We start from the raw sequence: 19707 nt of genomic DNA, 5'->3' as shown, positions 1-19707 counted from the left end.
GCATCAGTCACCATTTTAGATTCTCACCTGGCCTTTTACTGTATTCTCTTGTTCAGGAGTCCAATCTGGGGTCTAGCTCTTGAACAGAGGCGACCTAATAATACACCTTGAAAAAAAATCTAACTGCAATTGTTAGATCAGGCGGGAACTTAATAGAAAAACATTTAGGCTGAGGGCTGTACTTCAACAAGGGGCTTTAGAATAAACACTTAGGGTTTACTTTAAATGGAATATATTTACAATTGAACACATCAATCAGAAGACTGGGGAATGATAGGCAGATCCAACATGGGCTGCCATGCAAAGTTAGTTATGCTATCATTGTTAAAAATTTGAATAGTCTGTGATTAATCCTCTTGAAAGGGATGCTGAAGAATTTATTGCAGTGGCCTTTTCACTGCAAGAAACACAAGACAAGTCGATGTTTCCACAGTCGATATACCGTCTGCAATTGGATAATGCCGGATGTTACACAAGGATAATTATAACGATCTTGGGCGAATGAGGGTTGCACAGAGGGTGGCCAAGATAACTCGATTCTGGTACGATATACTTGCATTAAAAATTCACACTGAGCTAATTGAGTCAGGTCTTTGTGATAACTTGCACTTCAGAAAAGAAATGAGTGCAGTTGCAGATTAAAGATACGTGACTGTTGGAAAAACCCTAGTCAGGACGTTATCTTACAAGGAGCGATGGAGGGGCCTCGTTGAATTTCACCAGTTCTGGAGGGATGAGTTTAATGGGAAATGCACAGGTAATGCGATTGGGTGGTCGGTGACCACGTGGAGGGGTCAGCTTACCAGGAGCAAGGGTTGTGTGTTGGTCTGCTGACGGGGTGTTTCTGAGAGCGAAGACTGCTGTTTTGCCTTTATGACCTCAGGGCTTATTTTTTGCTCCATCCCAGAGGTCACCAGATGTCGTTCAATCGTGCCTCGTTTTCTATGTTGGGATCTTCCTAAATCCTGGTGACTTCTGGCAAACCCATGTTTGCCAGTTTTTATGCGGGACTCAACCTTTCTGGCAGATTTTTGTCTCCATTTGCCTTTTATCTGAAAAAAGGTAATTCAAGCAGTCACCAGGTCTTTAGAAAAGATAAACAGACACACCAAAAAGGGGAGCATGGAGAGAAATTTACATAGGGGCTGAGTTTCTCACGCCCTTCCTCAGTTAGGTCTTAGTATGAAATTACGTTATTTTGGGATGCAGGGCAGTTTGGAGGTTTGGGTTTGCTTTGAAAGTGGTTTCCCACTTAACAATATATATATATATATATATATACATATATATATATATATATATATATATATATATATATATATATATATATATACATATACATGATTATAGTCATTGCTACATTCATCCCTTAACCGCGAATCAAAGATAGCTCCATTGTGTATAAAACTTCTGCCGCATCAGCCACTTCATATGCATACACAGTAAACTCACCAGCAGTGCATCGACATCCTTTTCATTACTAGCCTTGCACCTCTATTTTGCATGTTCCCTCTCCCTCTTCTGTATCTTGCAAACACTTTGTCGATCTCCCCTTCCTACTTCCTCTTAGAGCCTCCAAATTGCTCACATTGTTCAACAAATAATTGCTCCTTCTTTTTTCTTCCTTCATGACCAGACCACCTCGAAATTCTGGGCTATCTTTTCGACTATGCTAACATTGTGTACTAAGCCTTCATCATTTCACTTTGCCTTTGATCCTTTCAACCTTGCTTATACTCATACCTGCAAAAATTTATATCAGTAGTCTGTACCGTTCTTTTTCCATTTGTATTTAATGTCTCCATTTCATTCCTGTTTAAGAGATGATCAACAGTCTCTGCTAGCACTCATTTTTTCCTTCATCTTTTATATCAGCTCCCAATAATCGGTGAAAATCAAACACTTCCCATCTCTGTCCCCAGTCTTTGCATCTTCTCTTCGCTGCCATCATCTTACATTACAAATCTCGGGCATTTCACTCTCAAAGTCAGGAACCCTTTTCTGATTCTCAAAACTTCCACATACAGTTCTCCTTTCCCTATTTTTTTTTATGTCTCACAACTCACTCTTGTCTGAGACCCGCTTTTTCACGAAACCAATCCCTCTTCCATCTGCAGATTCTAACATCAGGTTTGCCTTTATCATGAAAAGTACTAATTTCTGTCACAGATTACCTTCTACAAAAAAAAAAAAAATCATCGATATTTCCCTCGTTACATCTCCGTCAGTTTTATCACCAACATTCCCAGGGCCTATATGTTCCATATGTTTCCCGTATTCTTGAGCTTCTGAGCACAAGGTTTTAATTTTCCCTAATAAGCGCATGATCCAGACACTCTTACTTCAAGTATTTATTAATCATAAAATATGGCATTGCGTGTATGAGAGAGAAAAATAAGTCCTACTGTAAAGGTTACTTGTAAAACTAGACAGAAAACTTTTCAAATAAACAACTTAAATCTTGCAATTGCTAACGAAGCCCGCTTCCATTACTCCAGGTGGGTTTTTCCCCTTACAATTACACCCATTCTCCATCGGATGCCGGATCGACGAATCTGGACGAAAAACCTCAGCGACAGCTCCCTCTTTTAAGGGGATGTAGGCTCCATCTTCATCTTGGACGCGTCCGAAGATTGATGACCTGAAACCGGATGTCCTGGAGGAGGAATAAGAAGAAGAAGAAGAAGATGAAGGGGAAGGAGAAGAAGAAGTAGTAGCTGTAACAGTAGCCTCGGTGAAAGACACGGCTTGAATTATAGAGACGAGGAGATGAAGACTTCGTCGCCATATCAGTTCTGCTCCATCAATCTCTCGACGATAGATCAAATCATTTTTACCCTCATCAATCTTTATCTCGTACAACGTCCGCGGGGGCTGTTCGGACCGCTCTTTTGATGGTCGCTTCAAGGAGTGCCTGGAATCCATGTAGACAAGGCAGAGCTAATTATAATGTGTCCATGCAGCAAATTGCTCTCTTATACTATGAGATGGCAAGGGGTATGAAACTATTAAACATTTTAAGACGTATATGTGACAAGGATTGAAAATTACTACGATCTTGTTAGTTGTAATATCAACAAGAAATAAATCCCACAATGCCTAACGAATGCAATAAAAATGAACTGCATTTTTTAAAAAAGTAAGTTATTTAAATGTTGTATGGCTGTCTAGAAAAACGTCATTAGTGTAAGGAATAACAGCCAGTTTTTACCACCGAACAAATTCCTACGCTTTCTGAATGCTCAACGCCGCTATTGCTATTTAATGATTAACTGGTTTGCTACACAGTACTGGAAAGGAGACAGAGTGTATTCAAAGCAGTTAAATATGAAGGAAAGCTGTAGTCTGATATATTAGAGTGCTGGCTCTCCCTTTTTTTTTTTTTTTAAATGACATCGTAGATGAGGCTACATACATTTATTTAACTCTTGGACTCATTGTTTTATTATTCTCTCTCTCTCTCTCTCTCTCTCTCTCTCTCTCTCTCTCTCTCTCTCTCTAAAGAAAACTGACCAGTATATGTGCACGTCAGTTGACACCTTCTGTTGCCACCAATTCTTACGTCTGAATTAGACGTGAATGACTTGCCTTCAAAAGTATTAAGTATGCTATTATATTATGTCCATGACAATCCACAGTGCTAGATAATGGACTCCATCTTGTAAGGTTTCATTTCCCCTTTCTTGTTACTATAAAAACAGAAGATATTGCTTACATTCACTGGCTTCCACAACAAACAGCTCCTGCCTGGACAGCCCCGTATAATAAAAAGTTATGGTTGAAGTAAGCACAGAAAATTCCCAGCCATTCAAGACCTAAGTTATTCAGGACAGTTTTCTGTTGTGTGTTATCTAAGATGGCCTTCGCCCTCTATGTAATCTGGAATGTCTCTTCCCAGACAGAACTGGCAGTATTATTCAAGTTTATTACAATTGCTCTGTCGATAGTGCGCATACCAAGCGTTGCAGTCTCGAGCGGAAACGAAAAAAATTAAGTTCGCAGAGAAAATAAAGGTCGTCGTTTTACGAAAATGATTCAACTCGAGAGATTTGTTTGAAGTGTTTATTAAATACTTCAGCTTTGCTCTCTCTCTCTCTCTCTCTCTCTCTCTCTCTCTCTCTCTCTCTCTCTCTCGTGATGTAGAAAAATCTGTTAGGATGTCAACTTTGTCTCTATCATTACCATTCCGGTAAACATCGGGAATTTTTAAGCCTGTTATTACAGTATCATAATACATTTGTAGCTAAATTATATGGGTATAATTCTTGATATGGAACTTCGATATACAATCGTCTAAAGGCGCTAAAAGCTAATACACAAAGGGAAAGACAATTATAATAGATTTTCGGGCCAAACTTGACGATAGCTGTTCGCACTACGCCAATTTTCGAGGACTGTTTAATTAAACCTGCCTGCGGACCCGCAGGCATTTGCTGTCACTGAATCTTAAAAAGGCCACAAAGCTCTCTTCAAGTATAATCGTTTGGCTTTCATTAATTCAAGATTTTATGTGATGAGAATTGCTCTCTGAATTAACAAGTATCTTTGTCAGTTTCTTTGTTGGCTACATTTGTTATCCCTAGCAACAACAGTCAGGTATCGTTCTTTGCAAGGTCTAAAAAAAGAGTATTATTATAATAGGCTGCTAGATTACATAGTATCTTTTCCCTTGCCAGTTGATATGTTATAGATAAGTGCTTGGTAGTTGATATGTTATAGATAATTCCTTGCTAGTTGATATGTCGTAGATAATTCCTTGCTAGTTGATATGATACAGATAATTCCTTGCTAGTTGATATGTTGTAGATAATTCCTCGTCAGTAGATGTTATAGATAATTCCTTGCTAGTTTATATGTTATAGATAATTCCTTGCCAGTTGATATGTAATAGATAATTCCTTGCCAGTTGATGTTATAGATAATTCCTTGCTAGTTGATAGATAATTCCTTGCGCATTGATGTTACAGATAATTCCTTGCCAGTTGATGTTATAGATAATTCCTTGCCAGTTGATGTTATAGAGAATTCCTTGCCAGTTGATGTTATGGATAATTCCTTGCCTGTTGATGTTATAGATAATTCCTTGCTAGTTGATGTTATAGATAATTCCTTGCTAGTTGATCGATAATTCCTTGCGCATTGATGTTACAGATAATTCCTTGCCTGTTGATGTTATAGATAATTCCTTGCTAGTTGATGTTATAGATAATTCCTTGCTAGTTGATAGATAATTCCTTGCGCATTGATGTTACAGATAATTCCTTGCCAGATGATGTTATATATAATTCCTTGCCAGTTGAAGTTATAGAGAATTCCTTGCCAGTTGATGTTATGGATAATTCCTTGCCAGTTGATGTTATAGATAATTCCTTGCCAGTTGATGTTATAAATAATTCCTTGCTAGTTGATAGATAATTCCTTGCCAGTTGATGTTATAAATAATTCCTTGCTAGTTGATAGATAATTCCTTGCCAGTTGATGTTATAAATTAGATAATTCCTTGCCAGTAGATGTTATAGATAATTCCTTGCCAGTAGATGCTATAGAGAATTCCTTGCCAGTTGATGTTATAGATAATTCCTTGCTAGTTGATATGTTATAGATAATTCCTTGCCACTAACGATTACAGACACTTACCGTTTCATTAACTACTGTTAGGTACTTTGCCTCGACAATAGTAAATGTGACATCTTGTCCATGAGTATGACGTGTTTTAGAACACTTTGCCTCTCCAGCAACTTACTACAGGATTCCCTGGCTTGTGATGGTAATTGCATAATCAACTTAACAATGATAATAACTAGTTATCGGACACTTAACTCCTGCAATTCACTGGGCAGCTTTGTATTGAAAGTATTGCACGTTCCAGCAACTGTCAGACTTCTTGGGCTCTACCCATAACTTGCCAGACACCTTTGGTTATCCATAAATTAATTAAGACACCTAAGCCGTCAGCATAATGTCCTCATGATCACTGTCCGTGTTAATAACTCATAACATTCACATAATGTTCATTTATTTGATTTAATTTCGTTTGTATTCTTCCGCACTAAAATTTATTCCAGTACTAATAATAATAATAATAATAATAATAATAATAATAATAATAATAATATTAATAATAATAATAATAATAATAATAATAATAATAATAATTGATTGATTGATTGATTGATTAATTGATTGTTTGATTGAAACGAAGACCACAAACAGATAACTGAGTAAATTTTAAGACACTTATGTTTATCAACTTTAGTGTCATTGTTAACCTAATTGTTCTTGTTTTCGTGAAAAGAAATTGATACTTATTTGCCAAGCAAATCCGTTCTTCCTACCCCAGTTTAATCGTTCGCAAACCGGGAGTTGCATTACCGCAAATATTTGCAGCGTACTTGAGTTAATAACTTTTAGTTCAGCCTTACGATGGATTTCTATATTTATGCGCAACAAATTTTTCTCTCGTCAATCTTCGTATCTCAAAGAAAGTATGCTAAGTGGGTGACCACCCTGTTTGTCCTTGGCAACTCGATCTTGTAGAAGGAATTCGTCCTCGAAGGAGAGTTTCCAAGAGGAGAAGAAAGGAAAGGAGAGGAGAAGAGAGGCAAAGAGGAGAGGAGAGGAAAGAGGAGAGGAGAGTAAACAGGGGAGGAGAGGAAAGAGGAGAGGAGAGGAGAGGAAAGAGGAGAGGAGAGGAGAGAGGAGAGGAGGGGAGAGTAGAGCAAAGAGGAGAGGAGAGGAGAGGAGAAGAGAGGAGAGGAAAAAGGAGAGGAGAGCAAAGAGGAGAGGAGAGGAGAGAGAGGGAGAGAGGGGAGGAGAGGAGAGGAGAGGAGAGGAGAGGAGAGGAAAGAGGAAAGGAGAGAAGGGAGAGGAAAGAGGAGAGGAGAGGAGAGTAAAGAGGAGAGGAGAGAGAGGATAGGAGAAGAAAGAGGACAGGAAAGAGGAGGAGAGTAAAGAGGAGAGGAGAGGTGAGTGAAAAGGAGAGGAGAGAGAGCAAAGAGGAGAGGAAAGAGGATGAAACAGGAGGGGAGAAGAAAGGAGAGTAAAGAGGAGAGGAGAGGAAAGAGGAGGAAAAAGGAGCGGAGAGTAAAGAGGAGAGGAGAGGAGAGGAAAGAGGAGGAAAGAGGAGAGGACGTAGAATCGAGGAAAAGATGGTTGGCTTGATTGAGGTGTGGGGTTATGGAGTTGCGGTCGTATCAGGCCATCATTGATGGCCAGTCGCGGTTTTTGAGAGGGTAGCAGTTCCCTCGATTTGGCCTCGTGCCCGATATCTCCGTCTTTTTCTGCTTATTTTTTTTTTCTTCAATGACTGATTTCCATTAGTGTCTCTCTCTCTCTCTCTCTCTCTCTCTCTCTCTCTCTCTCTCTCTCTCTCACTAATCCATGTGACGATTGATAGGTTTTATTTTTGTACCCATGATTCGTTCGTTTTGAGCCGTCAACAAGAAAATACGTATATCTTCACATATATATATATATATATATATATATATATATATATATATATATATATATATATATATATATATATATATATTTATGTGTGTATGTGTGTAAATGTGTGCGTACAATCTTTGTTTTTTATTTGTTCTTTTTTTTCTCTCTGCATAATAATAATTAGTTTATTAATTTTTCAAGGAAGTCGTTTTAATTCCCAGGATGGGATTTTGACCGGATGAAGAGCTGTCGTATTTAAGTTCTGTTCTAAGTAATCAAGGATCGTAAGCTACAGGAATTTTGAGGTAGGGTACCACATTCTCTAAATTAAATACCAAGCGTGAGTAACAAGTAACCTGATTCTTAAAGCACGGAAGAACAGACATATTTAACCGTCTCATAACTTCTCCTGTTTATTCTTACGTAATGTATCACTCCTTTCGAACCTTTCTTTTCTTCCATACCCCATTAATCGTAAACTATTCGAGGGAGGTACTGTGTGCCCGGCATCCTCTTTAAATATTTATTTGGTCAAGTCAATCGGGCGAAGTCTGCGATATCAGTAATTCACAAACAAATTTATTGTGGGGAATATGGGTCATGCTAATGATATTGCTGCATTACTCAGTGAGGTGAGAAATTAAATCGTCATTATAGCCGGTAATCAACAATATCATTCCATAATGATGAGTACCATCAATACGATGTTTATTTACGAGTATAATGAATGGGGGAGCATTTTCCGATGAATCGTGTTTTATGCAAACCAGTCCCTTTAGCGATTACATCCGCGTGTAATAATTTGTTCGTTAATGTTCATTACACTGAATGAACTATTTTTTTTTAATCTTTTAAATAATATAGTTGTCGAGGGCTGCGTATTTTGGAAAAAGGCCGGCATATTATTTTACTTTTCATGCTTCCGTAAGCCTCAATATGCTAAACCAGTCCGAACGTTTTTAAACCAGTTCGGATGTTTTGAAAGTTTGAATAATTGACGTCAAATGAACGCTGTCGAATCAGTTCCAGGCAGGTTTCTGTTTCCATTCTCCGCTGTTTTCCGCTGCTAAGTATGCCCTTTGTTACATATATTTATATTACCGTGTTAATTAAAAAATGTGTATGTTATTACTGGCGATGAATAGGTCTATTTACATTATTATGGAAAAGACTTTCTGTGATAGTAGCTCATACATATATATTATATATATATAATTATATATATATATATATATATATATATATATATATATATATATATATATATGTGTGTGTGTGTGTGTGTGTGTGAGTGTGTGTGTTTTGTGTATGTATATGTATGAAATATATATATATATATATATATATATATATATATATATATATATATATATATATATGTATATGTATATATATACATATACTTACATATATATATATGTAAGTATATGTATATATATATATGTATGTAAGTATATACTTAGATATATATATATATATATATATATATATATATATATATATATATATAAATATATATATATATACAGTAAATTATAGAGAGAGAGAGAGAGAGTTAGAGAGAGAGTTGACTTGTTAGAGCACAAAAACGCATTCCAAATTCAAAATCAAGCAGGAAAGTAATAAAAGCTAAGAAATAAGCCTTCGTGTTGGTGGGTACATTCCTCTTAAGCACTCAGGAGACTTGGAATGCTTGTAAGCACACTACCGTGAGACGCTGAGTACCGTAAGTGGCTGGCTTCTAGGCGCACCGGAAGAGAGAGCTCGTGCATACCGATTCACGAGGCGGTGGAAATACTGTAGTTTAGTTGATATCAGGCTGTCCATTTCACGTCCAAAACCTCGAATTTGGCCTTTTTGAAACTAATTGCTCTCGAAAAATTCTTGTTTTGCTGTTTTGGTAAATATGTTTTTTTTTTTTTTGCTTGTTTTTAGAATAAAAAAATTATTATTGGTCTTCTCAGTAGGATCTGACTCTTTTTGGGCTTTGTCATGGTAAAATATTTTAAATAACATGTTTATATACATGTATATATGTATATGTGCGTGTATGTAGTTTTTGCAGAATAAATGATTGGTACTGACATTTAGTTATCAATTTTATCTTAGTGCAAACACGAATTGGCTCCCAGCCTCGCTACGTTAAACTGTAAGTAAAGATAATAATCGTGTAACACTTATTTTCACATCAGTAATTACCTGAAAATTATTCATCACGAATAGGTTGAAGAGGTAAGTAATAAACAAAAAATATGGTTTGTGTTGCGCGTTGGGTAGGTACAGGTGCTAAAAGTGTAACAGGTTCATATCTTATCGAGTTGAAATACCTGTATATTTTTTCTCAGATGAATAATGTGAAAAAAATAAGCTTCAGTATGGAAGTGACAAAGCTAAATGCCATAATTCGTATCAGAAGTCATTAGACTTCTCAGAAAAGTACTTCAAAAATATTGTCCCTACTCATCAAATGCTGCAGCAGTAAGTATTTACTTTGACGAGTCTAGCTATCCTCTGCATCTGGTGCAAGCGATGATGTAACATTGCTTTTAAGGTAAGGACATATACTACCCTATTATTTTTACTATTATCATTTGAAGTTTTGTTTCCCAGCCCTAAAAATATGTTTATAAATCCCTATTTGAGGACGAAACACTCCCATGGAGGACATTTTTTTTTTTATGTAAACTTGCATGTATGCTTGAAAGAGTAAAATTTTATTCCTCGTCTTTCCAAATATAATATGGCACGGAGCGCAACTATTATTCCAATTTTATTTTTCCTATTATGCTGCAAGAAATAATACAATTTTCTTTTCAAAGCATTCTCAGGTGGGAGAAATTTATTGTGACCTTGCTCCCAATTAGAATGAAAAAGGGTTAAACTCTTGTAGCTGTCATAGACTCGTAGACGGCCTTAGTAAGAGTTTCTCATCTGGAAAACTTGGCAACTCTAGGCACTTGTCACTGACAATGATTCTGTAGCTCCGACGTTGAGAACTTGAGAGTTGAGAGAGCTTAGTGTACACTACATTCAGTTTGAAAACGTTCGTTCTGTGAGTTTTTTTTTTCAGTGCTGCGAAGTAATGGTGCAAGTTGTTAAGTACAACTGTACAATACGGATACAATGCTTCTTTCGCGCTTTAGCTAGCATTGGCCGGATAATTTTGCTTGTGAGTGTCTCCTTGCAACAGGTAGGCAACTCGGAGTCATGGCCGGTTATTTACAACATTCCTTTTAGACTCCTAGAAGTGTACAGGGTTGTTAGAAGTCCAATTATAGTAGATGTACTAATGTCATGAGTTGTAAATCAAAGTGAGTTATGTATTTGGAAGCTGATATACACAATGTGGTTGTGACCTAAATAGGCAATACCTTGTATTTTACTGTATCCATGTAGCCTATATCGGTAGGCTTAGATACTTTTGGTGTTTCATTTGCTGGTTTTCAGTAATAAAACTATTTTAATGGTGCATAATGATATGACACATTCATTCTCGCCACTATTGACTCATCTCGCGTTTTATGCATATCTTGCAGGTACTGGAATACTTTAATTACTGCTGTCCAAGTAGATGTACTTGAATCATGTACAGTATTTTTCCGACCGGCAGTCCGGTTTTTTATGAATTATTGCTTACCCAGGACACTCTAGTGTTAAACTTGGGTTTTTGTATTCTGAAGTTAAAAAAATAATTTTGCCCGTATTTTAATGTATGCTTCTAACTTTTCTGACGTTTATTTTATCAGTAATCGAGTTATCCTACAATTATTGGGAAATAAAGTGGGACAGTGGTGTTTTTAGGGTGGGGAAGACACAAAACCTAGTGAAATACAGGGATGTATTTATCCTAACCTAACCTATAGGCGTTGGTTCTTATCAAGGCATTGGTTCTTGTCAAGTCGCGGGTTCTTCACCCGCCTTGAATCCCGCACCTAACCTTAAATAGGGCACTGTTAATTAAAACATATAATAAGGTTGTGACCTAACCCAACCTGGGCCCCAGGTCTTTTACTTATCCCCCCCAAAACATAAGTTAAAATTACCAGGTTCTTACTGACCCAGTGCATGACGTCACTAGAAAATCTGCAGTAACTCATAGCTTAAACTTATTCAGAACTTGAAAAGCTACTATGGGGATATTAGAATACATCTTGTATTTTTCCACCCAGAAAGCCATTTTTCCATTCTGGTTCCCATACTTATACGATATAAGAGGGGTTCAGTATCGCTGAATCTAGGCCTAGCCTACTAATTTGCTACCAAAATGAACAGCAAATATGATATTTCAGCTCTGGGATATGAATATGATTTACTGTAATATTTTTTCAAAGAACCAAGCAGTCAATGAATCTTACCCTAATCAAAATCAGAATTTACAATAAGAGGCTATCACAAAGATGTTAGGATAGACCCCTTTCATTCCACTCATATTTTTCCACACCAAAAACCTCAGTTCCCACTGTGGCCTACCAGAATTGTAGGATATAAGGGGTTCCAGTATCTTTAAAAGTAGCAACATGTTATTGAAATGAATGTCAGAAACGTTCAAAACGTACACAAAAAAATGCAAATGAACTTGAATAATCTAAGGAACAAAAGTTGCGCATATGCACCAAAGGGGCAATGACTGCAAACTGAAACTGGTGTTTTTTAAGCAATAACTGAATTCCAAATTCTACTTAGTTGGCCAAACGTAAACTAACCAATCAAGTTTCAACATTGTTCACTTACCCACATAGCCTGGTGGAAATAATAAAATATATTCCAAAGTCACTAGCGAACCTTACCTGCAATGCGTTGGGACAAGAAAAATTTGACCCAGAGCTCCACTCGTGTGATTGTTGAAAAATAAAGCTTGAACTTAGTGTTCAATTAGGTAACAACACTTGGGTATCAATAAATTTTCCATGGGCTTCAGAATAAATTTTGTGTTATGCATATAAAGGAAACTTTTAAACATAACATAAAAACTCAAATATCGAGAACAGTACTGATATTAAGGTAGACTACCATGAATATCAAAACAGCAATCTGCAAAAAGTAAACAACAGCACTCACCATAAAAATTTATATAGCATGAAAATATAATGTAGCAGTTACAGGAATGAATCCTAACCTAACCTAAACTAATCTAACTTAGGGTGCTGCTCATTACCTGGCATAGGGCACTATATAGCACTGTTATATAGTGGGAAATTAACAGCTAGAAGGTACACATTTCGTCTTGGCCCATTCCCAATTCTGGTAACTGATTCCCAACCTAAGTTTGTTTAGCAGAGAAGAAACATTTTATCCACAAGTCAGCTATTGTTGCCATCTTGTTCAGACACAGATAACTAGCCCTATGGCCTACACTATTTTTAGTACTCACACTTTCTAAGTATCATCATTCCATGCAGTTGCTCACCTTTCATGGCTGGAGATCGTCCGGAGTGTCTGGTACAGTCAGATGATTACTGCAGATGTTTACCAGGCAAAGTGGACTATATTTTATGGTTGGTATCAATCAAACGCTGGATGCCCTGATTTAGCAGAACATAGAGTTACTATCCTACCTCCATAGTGATAAGCTCCCTTCCGCGACTAAGAGTTACCACGCGTCCCTTTCCCAGGTCTTTCAACATAAGAGCATGGACATCTGTTTAGGTAAAGTTTCCCATATTTTTGATTAGCCTTAACCTTTTCGCTGCGAGCCTGTTATCGCCACTAGTGACAAAATCTGCTTCCTGCTAATTGTGTAACTGACTAATTTTCTTCCTTTTATATTGGTACTTAAATTTTTTGTTTTTTTCATAACTTATAATATTACATTGTACTATTATGTTGCTGTAATGTTTTATTATAGGAGAGTGATAAAATACTGCATTATGTAGCTTTGATGAGTGATTCATTTCCTTGTGATACCTCTCGAAGCATGGAGTAAAGAAGCATGTAGTAAAGTAACACCATTTTTATTTTTCAGTTTAAAAATCTTTATTACAAACCTTGATTGCATGACCTTGGCCAAAAATTTCCTCTGGAAAACCCTCAGTCAAAAAAAAAAGAACAGACTTGGCATTCTGTAGAAAATGTGAGTTTATTATCTCCAATAAAAGTTTCAGAGCACTCATTTTTTACGAACTGAGTCTCCAAGGGTCTTCCATGTCCAAATTGTATCACGTTTTCTTTGTTCACTCACACCACCTCTGGTGCTTGACAGATCTGCTTCCTCCTCTGTCATTTCCTTTGATTCATGATGATCTCTGATAAAACCTGAAGTCAAAACATTTTCTAAGGCAGGTTAGTCTAAAACTATGATACGAGTATAATAAACATCACCATATTCACTAGTCACTATCATAACTATCTGAGAGTTCAGGTCTACTATCACTGTCATTTCCAAATAAAAAAAAAACTCTGTAATACTTCATTATCGAGAGAAACTTACTTCCTTCATCACATTTGTCCTAAGATTATCCTGGAAGTTGGAAATCAAATGTTGCCATTTGTCGCTACAATATAGATAAAAGCTGCTTTCATTGATGAGGGAAAACATTATCTATTATTAGCTGCTTAACTAGATTCAGAGGAATGATAACTGAGATCCCATGTTATGAATAAGACCTTTCGATGACTGAGGAGATCAGTCTTGTGCAGTGAAAGGGTTAAACAGTCTTGCTCACCCTGCAAATTCAGGCTTCCAGAATATCCAGAATATAACATGACCCACTCATTCTCTGTAGTCTCACTCATATGCCATATGATCAAGACTTTGTAACAACCTTAACATCAGTGAAGAGAATAGGTGAATTCCATTGCCTCTATAGTTAAGGGCAGCACTCGCAGGCAGGTGGATCATTCTCATTCTTGTTGGTTCCTGACCTCGTCAAAAACTCAGAACCCATCAGTTCCTTATGAGAGGTAAGATATCATTGTTTTCGGACTTTTGTAGATAATGACCAAGATGAGATACTATTATGTCCAGTGCAGGTTTTATGGCACTACCTGCTCAGGACTGGCCATCATGTGCCCAGGTGTTGACAACTATTCATTAATACAGGCAGGCACAAAAAAAGAAGTATCCAAAAACACACTCTTGTTCTGGCCTTAGAAGTCATCAAGCAAACATACGAGTTGTTTGGCCAGGGACCCTATGCTACTGTATACCTTGGGCCAGGGCTCTCAAACTTTTGTAAGGAACTAATCGGTTTCATAGGTACTGAGAGCAGGTTGGCACTGCCAAACCACCTTGACAAGTCTTTGGATACCTAGTGCATGTGGTGGCTGCTCAACATACTGTTAGCTGCCTGAGCTCTGCTAGGCCAGAGCAGAATCTCACTGTGGTTTACAGTTATTAAAGGTCAGATAAGAGCAAGATAACCGATATTCTTTCTCTTTCTTTTTCTGTCTTCTTCGACCCACCAGCTAGTGGTCATATCCTTGCTGGATATACCAGATGCAGGTTAATTACTAAACAGAATTCCCAATCTCTGGATTTTGTTAGTCAGTAGATGTGACTCCCTCTGTCCCTTTTTAAAAAAATGGTGTGTGTGTATCTATGTGCCTGTGTGTTTGTGATGATATGTAGCATACTTAATTGGGATGCGATGATATTATGCTACCTCCCAAGCTGGTCTTTTGCCTCAGTTGAGAAGGCCTAGGTTCTTTGTTTTTGTAGATTGGCAGAGGGTCCTGTCATTCTCTCCGTCACATATGCCAGGGTGCTCAAATGTATAAATGGGAAGCTGACATTCCGAATTGGAGAATTAACACCAGACATGATCTCTGGACAGTACTTCCAGCCAATGGAGTAAATTTCCATATAACAGATTTAAGACTTGTATTCTTGTAAGAACAAATCACAAGTTTTTAAGAAAATCTGCATTTTCCCTAAATATACAAACTTTAAGATTCATCCTAATCCCACCTCTAACCAACCCTAAAATTTTGTCCATGTTGCCCAAGGGAAAGTGACGCTTCTTACCTAGTGAAGGGGTGGGTCCCCCAAACCCACTCATCTCCCACTAGTTAACCACTTTGTTACCGAGCCTTAACAAGCATACCAGCTTTCACTGGCGGCATCCACATGAAAGACTTCAGGTTTGTATCTCTAGCCTTTCATAATGTGCAGACACACATGCTGTATCAATATTCTAATCTTTGATTCACGCTAGTATCAAGCCTTGCTCCCTTTCCTGGATCTTATTGACTTGGCACACTTTGCCCACTGTTACTTGGTGTCTCATCTAGATTCTGAAGATCAGGGTTTTACTTAAAGATATTTCCACAAGTATCTGTATAGAGTTTTATAAAATACAATGAGTGTCCATGTATTATCTGTATAACAAGCAGTCTATTGGTAATAAACCCCACATTTAAACTTACCATCATCCAGTCAGGACCACCCCACTCATCACTGAACCCTACATTAGCATATTATAGGCATATATAGACAGAAGGTATGTTGGTCTAGGTATGTAACATTCCTAAGTTCACGATTAGCTGTCTAGGTGCTCTCATAAATTGCCATCACATTTTCTGATATCAATACTCTGGATCTCATAATGAAGGTGCATAATTATTTTAAAAATCTGTACTCAAAAACTACTAGTTTTGTAAAGAAAAAGTTATTCTATTTAGCTTTATATGTTATAGGAAATTGGCAAGTGTAATACTTGTACTTCACCTGAGACTATGAAATGTTTACAATGATTCTCCATCTAGACAATTTGTAACCCTCAGAAGCTGAGATACACTGTTTAGCAGTTCCTTGCTCTTGCCTTAGAATTGCCATGAATTTTGAAATTGATCAGTTCTTTTGGGTAATTACAAGGAGTGAGCCAGTTACTTTGTTTGCCTTATTTATTTGATGATTGTTGAACTTATTGATGCTTGTTGATAAGTCATGTAAATGTATGGCCTATTTTGAGTGCGCCATACATCTAACCCATCATAATGGCATCATATGTGCAATCTGTGTAATGTGTGTCACACATTTTAAGTGTGATATATACCTTACTTATCAAAATATTACGTTACCTGCATTAAGTGTTCTATAAGCATTTACATATCCCAAGGGTACCCTATGTGTAATTTCTCGTGCTGTATACCTAACCCGTCCTAAAGATGTGTGTGATCTGTGTTATCTGTGCTGTAAGTTTAACCTAACTTTGTCTTATGCATAACCCATCCTAAGGGTGATGTGTAACCTATCTAACCTATCCTAAGTGTGACATATAGCTCAACCTATGCTAAGGTTGACATTTTTAATATATTTTAAAGAGTGCCTTATGCCGAACTTATAAAAGTAACAGTTGTGTTAATGTTGTATACCACAAAGGGCACAAATATTTTTCCAAGGGTACCTTATGTTTAACCTATGTGTGAGTGTGCTAAATATAGGTTAAACACAAGGTACCCTTAATTGGAAAAATATTTGTGCCCTTTGTGGTATACAACATTAACACAACTGTTACTCTTATAAGTTAGGCACAAGGCACTCTTTTAAAATATCATTATGCTGTCTATCCTATCCTCTCGGGAGGCGCAGAGTCCCGTTTGTCCAGCCAGGTGCGAAATGTATAATCTGTATTAAAGGTTCCCATATATGAAATTTATCTTAATGGTGCGAGATGTGTGCCCTATCGTAAGGTGCTGTATACAGTATTTAATGTAGCTCTCTTAGTCTGGAATCTCCTCGTCCCAACAATGTCAAAGTAATGTTTTTATGTAGGGATACAAAATATCGAAATTTTATGTTCTATTAATTAAGTATACTTAATGTCTAAGGTGTTTGTGAATGCTGTATATCTAAACCCAAGGGATAATGTAAACTGTCCCTTAACTTCCCCTAGAACTGACCTGTACCTGCTACGGGTAAAAGGTGTACTCCTAGCCTACCTTTGGACAGCGAAATGTTCTCGTGTTGATTTTTAAAAATTGCCAGATAAAATCATTTAGAACAGAAAACATGTGTTCATAATGTGCATTAATAATCTTTTGATAAGTATTGCTCAAGAACTAACGGAAAAACTGGCATGGAAACTAGAAAAAAATCTGTGGGCATAAGATTGTTAGTTAAATAAAAACAATTTCAAGCCATATTTATCGAGTATTATAAGAATCATGGTCATTATTATAAACGTAATAGGGAATTAAAACTTTTGTAATAATTGAATTATTTACGAATACCAAGGATTTGAATCCTAATTATCCGTTAGATTTCGCAATTCGGACTGATATAAATTAATAATTTTGCTTTAATATATTCATTATTAAGTGCCATGATGAAAGCTAGTATTGGACAGTTATTCCATACCCATCAACAAAACCTAGATCCAACCCATTGAAATTCTTTCCTTTAAATTATTTTGAATGAATTTATTTATCGCAAGGCGGAAATTTGGTCCCATTTTCAAAATTGCCTTATATGAGGCGAAATTGGGCTCACTCAGAGTAAATCTGAAATCGTTCGAATCCAAGCCCGGAGAGTCCATTTGGCCAAAAATTGGGTCAGTTTTATTTTCCTATGCGTGTCATTTGGTATTGACTTTTCTAATAAAATTTCTTGCATGTGTTTTAAACATAAGAAAGCGCTTCGTTACGTCTTCCTTTACTAGTCCTTTCAGTTCATGGTACTCACATGACATGCTATTTGAAGCGCGGGGTTTTGGTTTTTGACTCTGGCAGAATGTGAATAGGTTAACTTACATCACTCTAGGTGGCAATTTTATTGATAACTGCAGACAACTGATTTTATTCGTCCGGTACTCAAGCACATTGCTTTAACCGCACAGTGTCACTTTTCCTGCTTAGAATAAGAGGAAATATAATTTAGTAGAATTTTACGTTTAATTGTCATTCTGTCATAATTTCTTTCTCTCTCTCTCGGTCTCGATCTCTCCCTCTCTCTTCTCTCTCCGCCTACAGTATATCAGTTAAAACCGATCGTCGAAGTTATGTTAAATTGGTTCAAAGGTTGCAGCATACTAGAATTTTTGTAGTAAGGACGAGTTTGAAGATGCACCATTATTTCATTAGAAAAGCAAAAGGAACCCCAAAAGCCGTACTCGGGGCAGGTGTCTTTAATCATTTCCCCCAACTTGTGTGTAACATTTTCATTCCCTAATAAGTTTGAACCCTGTCCCCTTCCTTGGATTATAAGCTGCTGGGATGGGCAAGAACTTGTGCGGACACAAGGCCACCTTAATGTAACAAGACAGTACCCCCTGCTGACCTTCCCTTTTCCCCGTCCTTATCATATCGGTAAAAACCGCGCTGATTGGCAGATTTTAAAAGTGGCAATGGAGCTAAATACGGGACATTAGTATTCGTAGACGAAGTACAGGGTGTCCGTAAAGTCTCTTTACAGTTTATAAAATATATTACACAAGCCATTGATGAGGTATCCTAATCAGATTTGTTGCATGTACTCAGCAGTTATCAAAATTTTTAATCCCGTTGCGTTGGTGTGTTTCAAGTACCCTGTCGAATAAGTTACTGAACACCTAAAAAATGGCTACTCCTCAAGAAAAGGCACAATGTGTGTCATGGTTGGCTGAAACAAAACCGGATACGCAGACTCAGAGAAACTACAGAACTAAGTATGGAAGAGATCCACCGTCACGTGGCACAAGAAATTTGTGGAGACAGGGACAATGTTGGATAAAGGGAGGAGTGGACGACCAAAAACATCTGAGGAAAACATCGATCGTGTAAGACAAGCCTTTGATCGTTCTCCTGCAAGGTCCATTCGTACTCCTGCCAGACACTTACAGCTACCACATCCAACAGTGCACAAAGGCCTACACAAGTGCTTGCGATTGTACACTTACAAAGTGCAACTCATACAGTCAGTCGAGCCAAATGATAAACCAAGACGAAAAGGGTTTGCAGTTAACATTCTGGAACGAATTTCTGAGGATGAAACGTTCCTCACCCGAGTTTGGTTTAGTGATGAGGCAACCGTTCATGCTTTAGGGAAACTGATCACACACAGTGTGAGAATCTGGGGATCAGAACATCCCCATGTGACTAGGGACCTTCACCGGGATGGTTCAAAGTCAATTGCTGTAGATGTTTACCGTGACCTTTTGACTACTGAATATGTGGCACCACAATTAGATGACCTTCAACCAACCATCATTCTCCAGCAAGATGGTTCGCTACCACATTGGGGTCTGCTTGTTCGTAGGTTCCTAAATAAAACATTTCCTGACCGGTGGATTGGAAGGGATCCCAATTCCCTGGCCATATTACAGATATCGTGTATCGAACAAAGATACGGAACATCAC

General features: G+C 37.4%; 1 long non-coding RNA gene across 1 annotated transcript in view; it reads left to right on the top strand.

The window, feature by feature from the left end:
• The first annotated feature begins 10486 nt into the window (after nucleotides 1–10486).
• LOC136836758 (uncharacterized) overlaps nucleotides 10487–19707 on the top strand; it is a 48550-nt gene continuing 39329 nt past the window's right edge. The window contains exon 1 of the long non-coding RNA XR_010852465.1: nucleotides 10487–10624. This is a non-coding gene — a long non-coding RNA (uncharacterized lncRNA). The remainder of the gene's footprint in view (nucleotides 10625–19707) is intronic.

This window comes from Macrobrachium rosenbergii, chromosome 56 (genome assembly GCF_040412425.1).
Source record: "Macrobrachium rosenbergii isolate ZJJX-2024 chromosome 56, ASM4041242v1, whole genome shotgun sequence".
NCBI classification, from domain to species: Eukaryota; Metazoa; Arthropoda; class Malacostraca; order Decapoda; family Palaemonidae; genus Macrobrachium; species Macrobrachium rosenbergii.
This window is presented reverse-complemented; position numbering and strand designations above follow the sequence as displayed.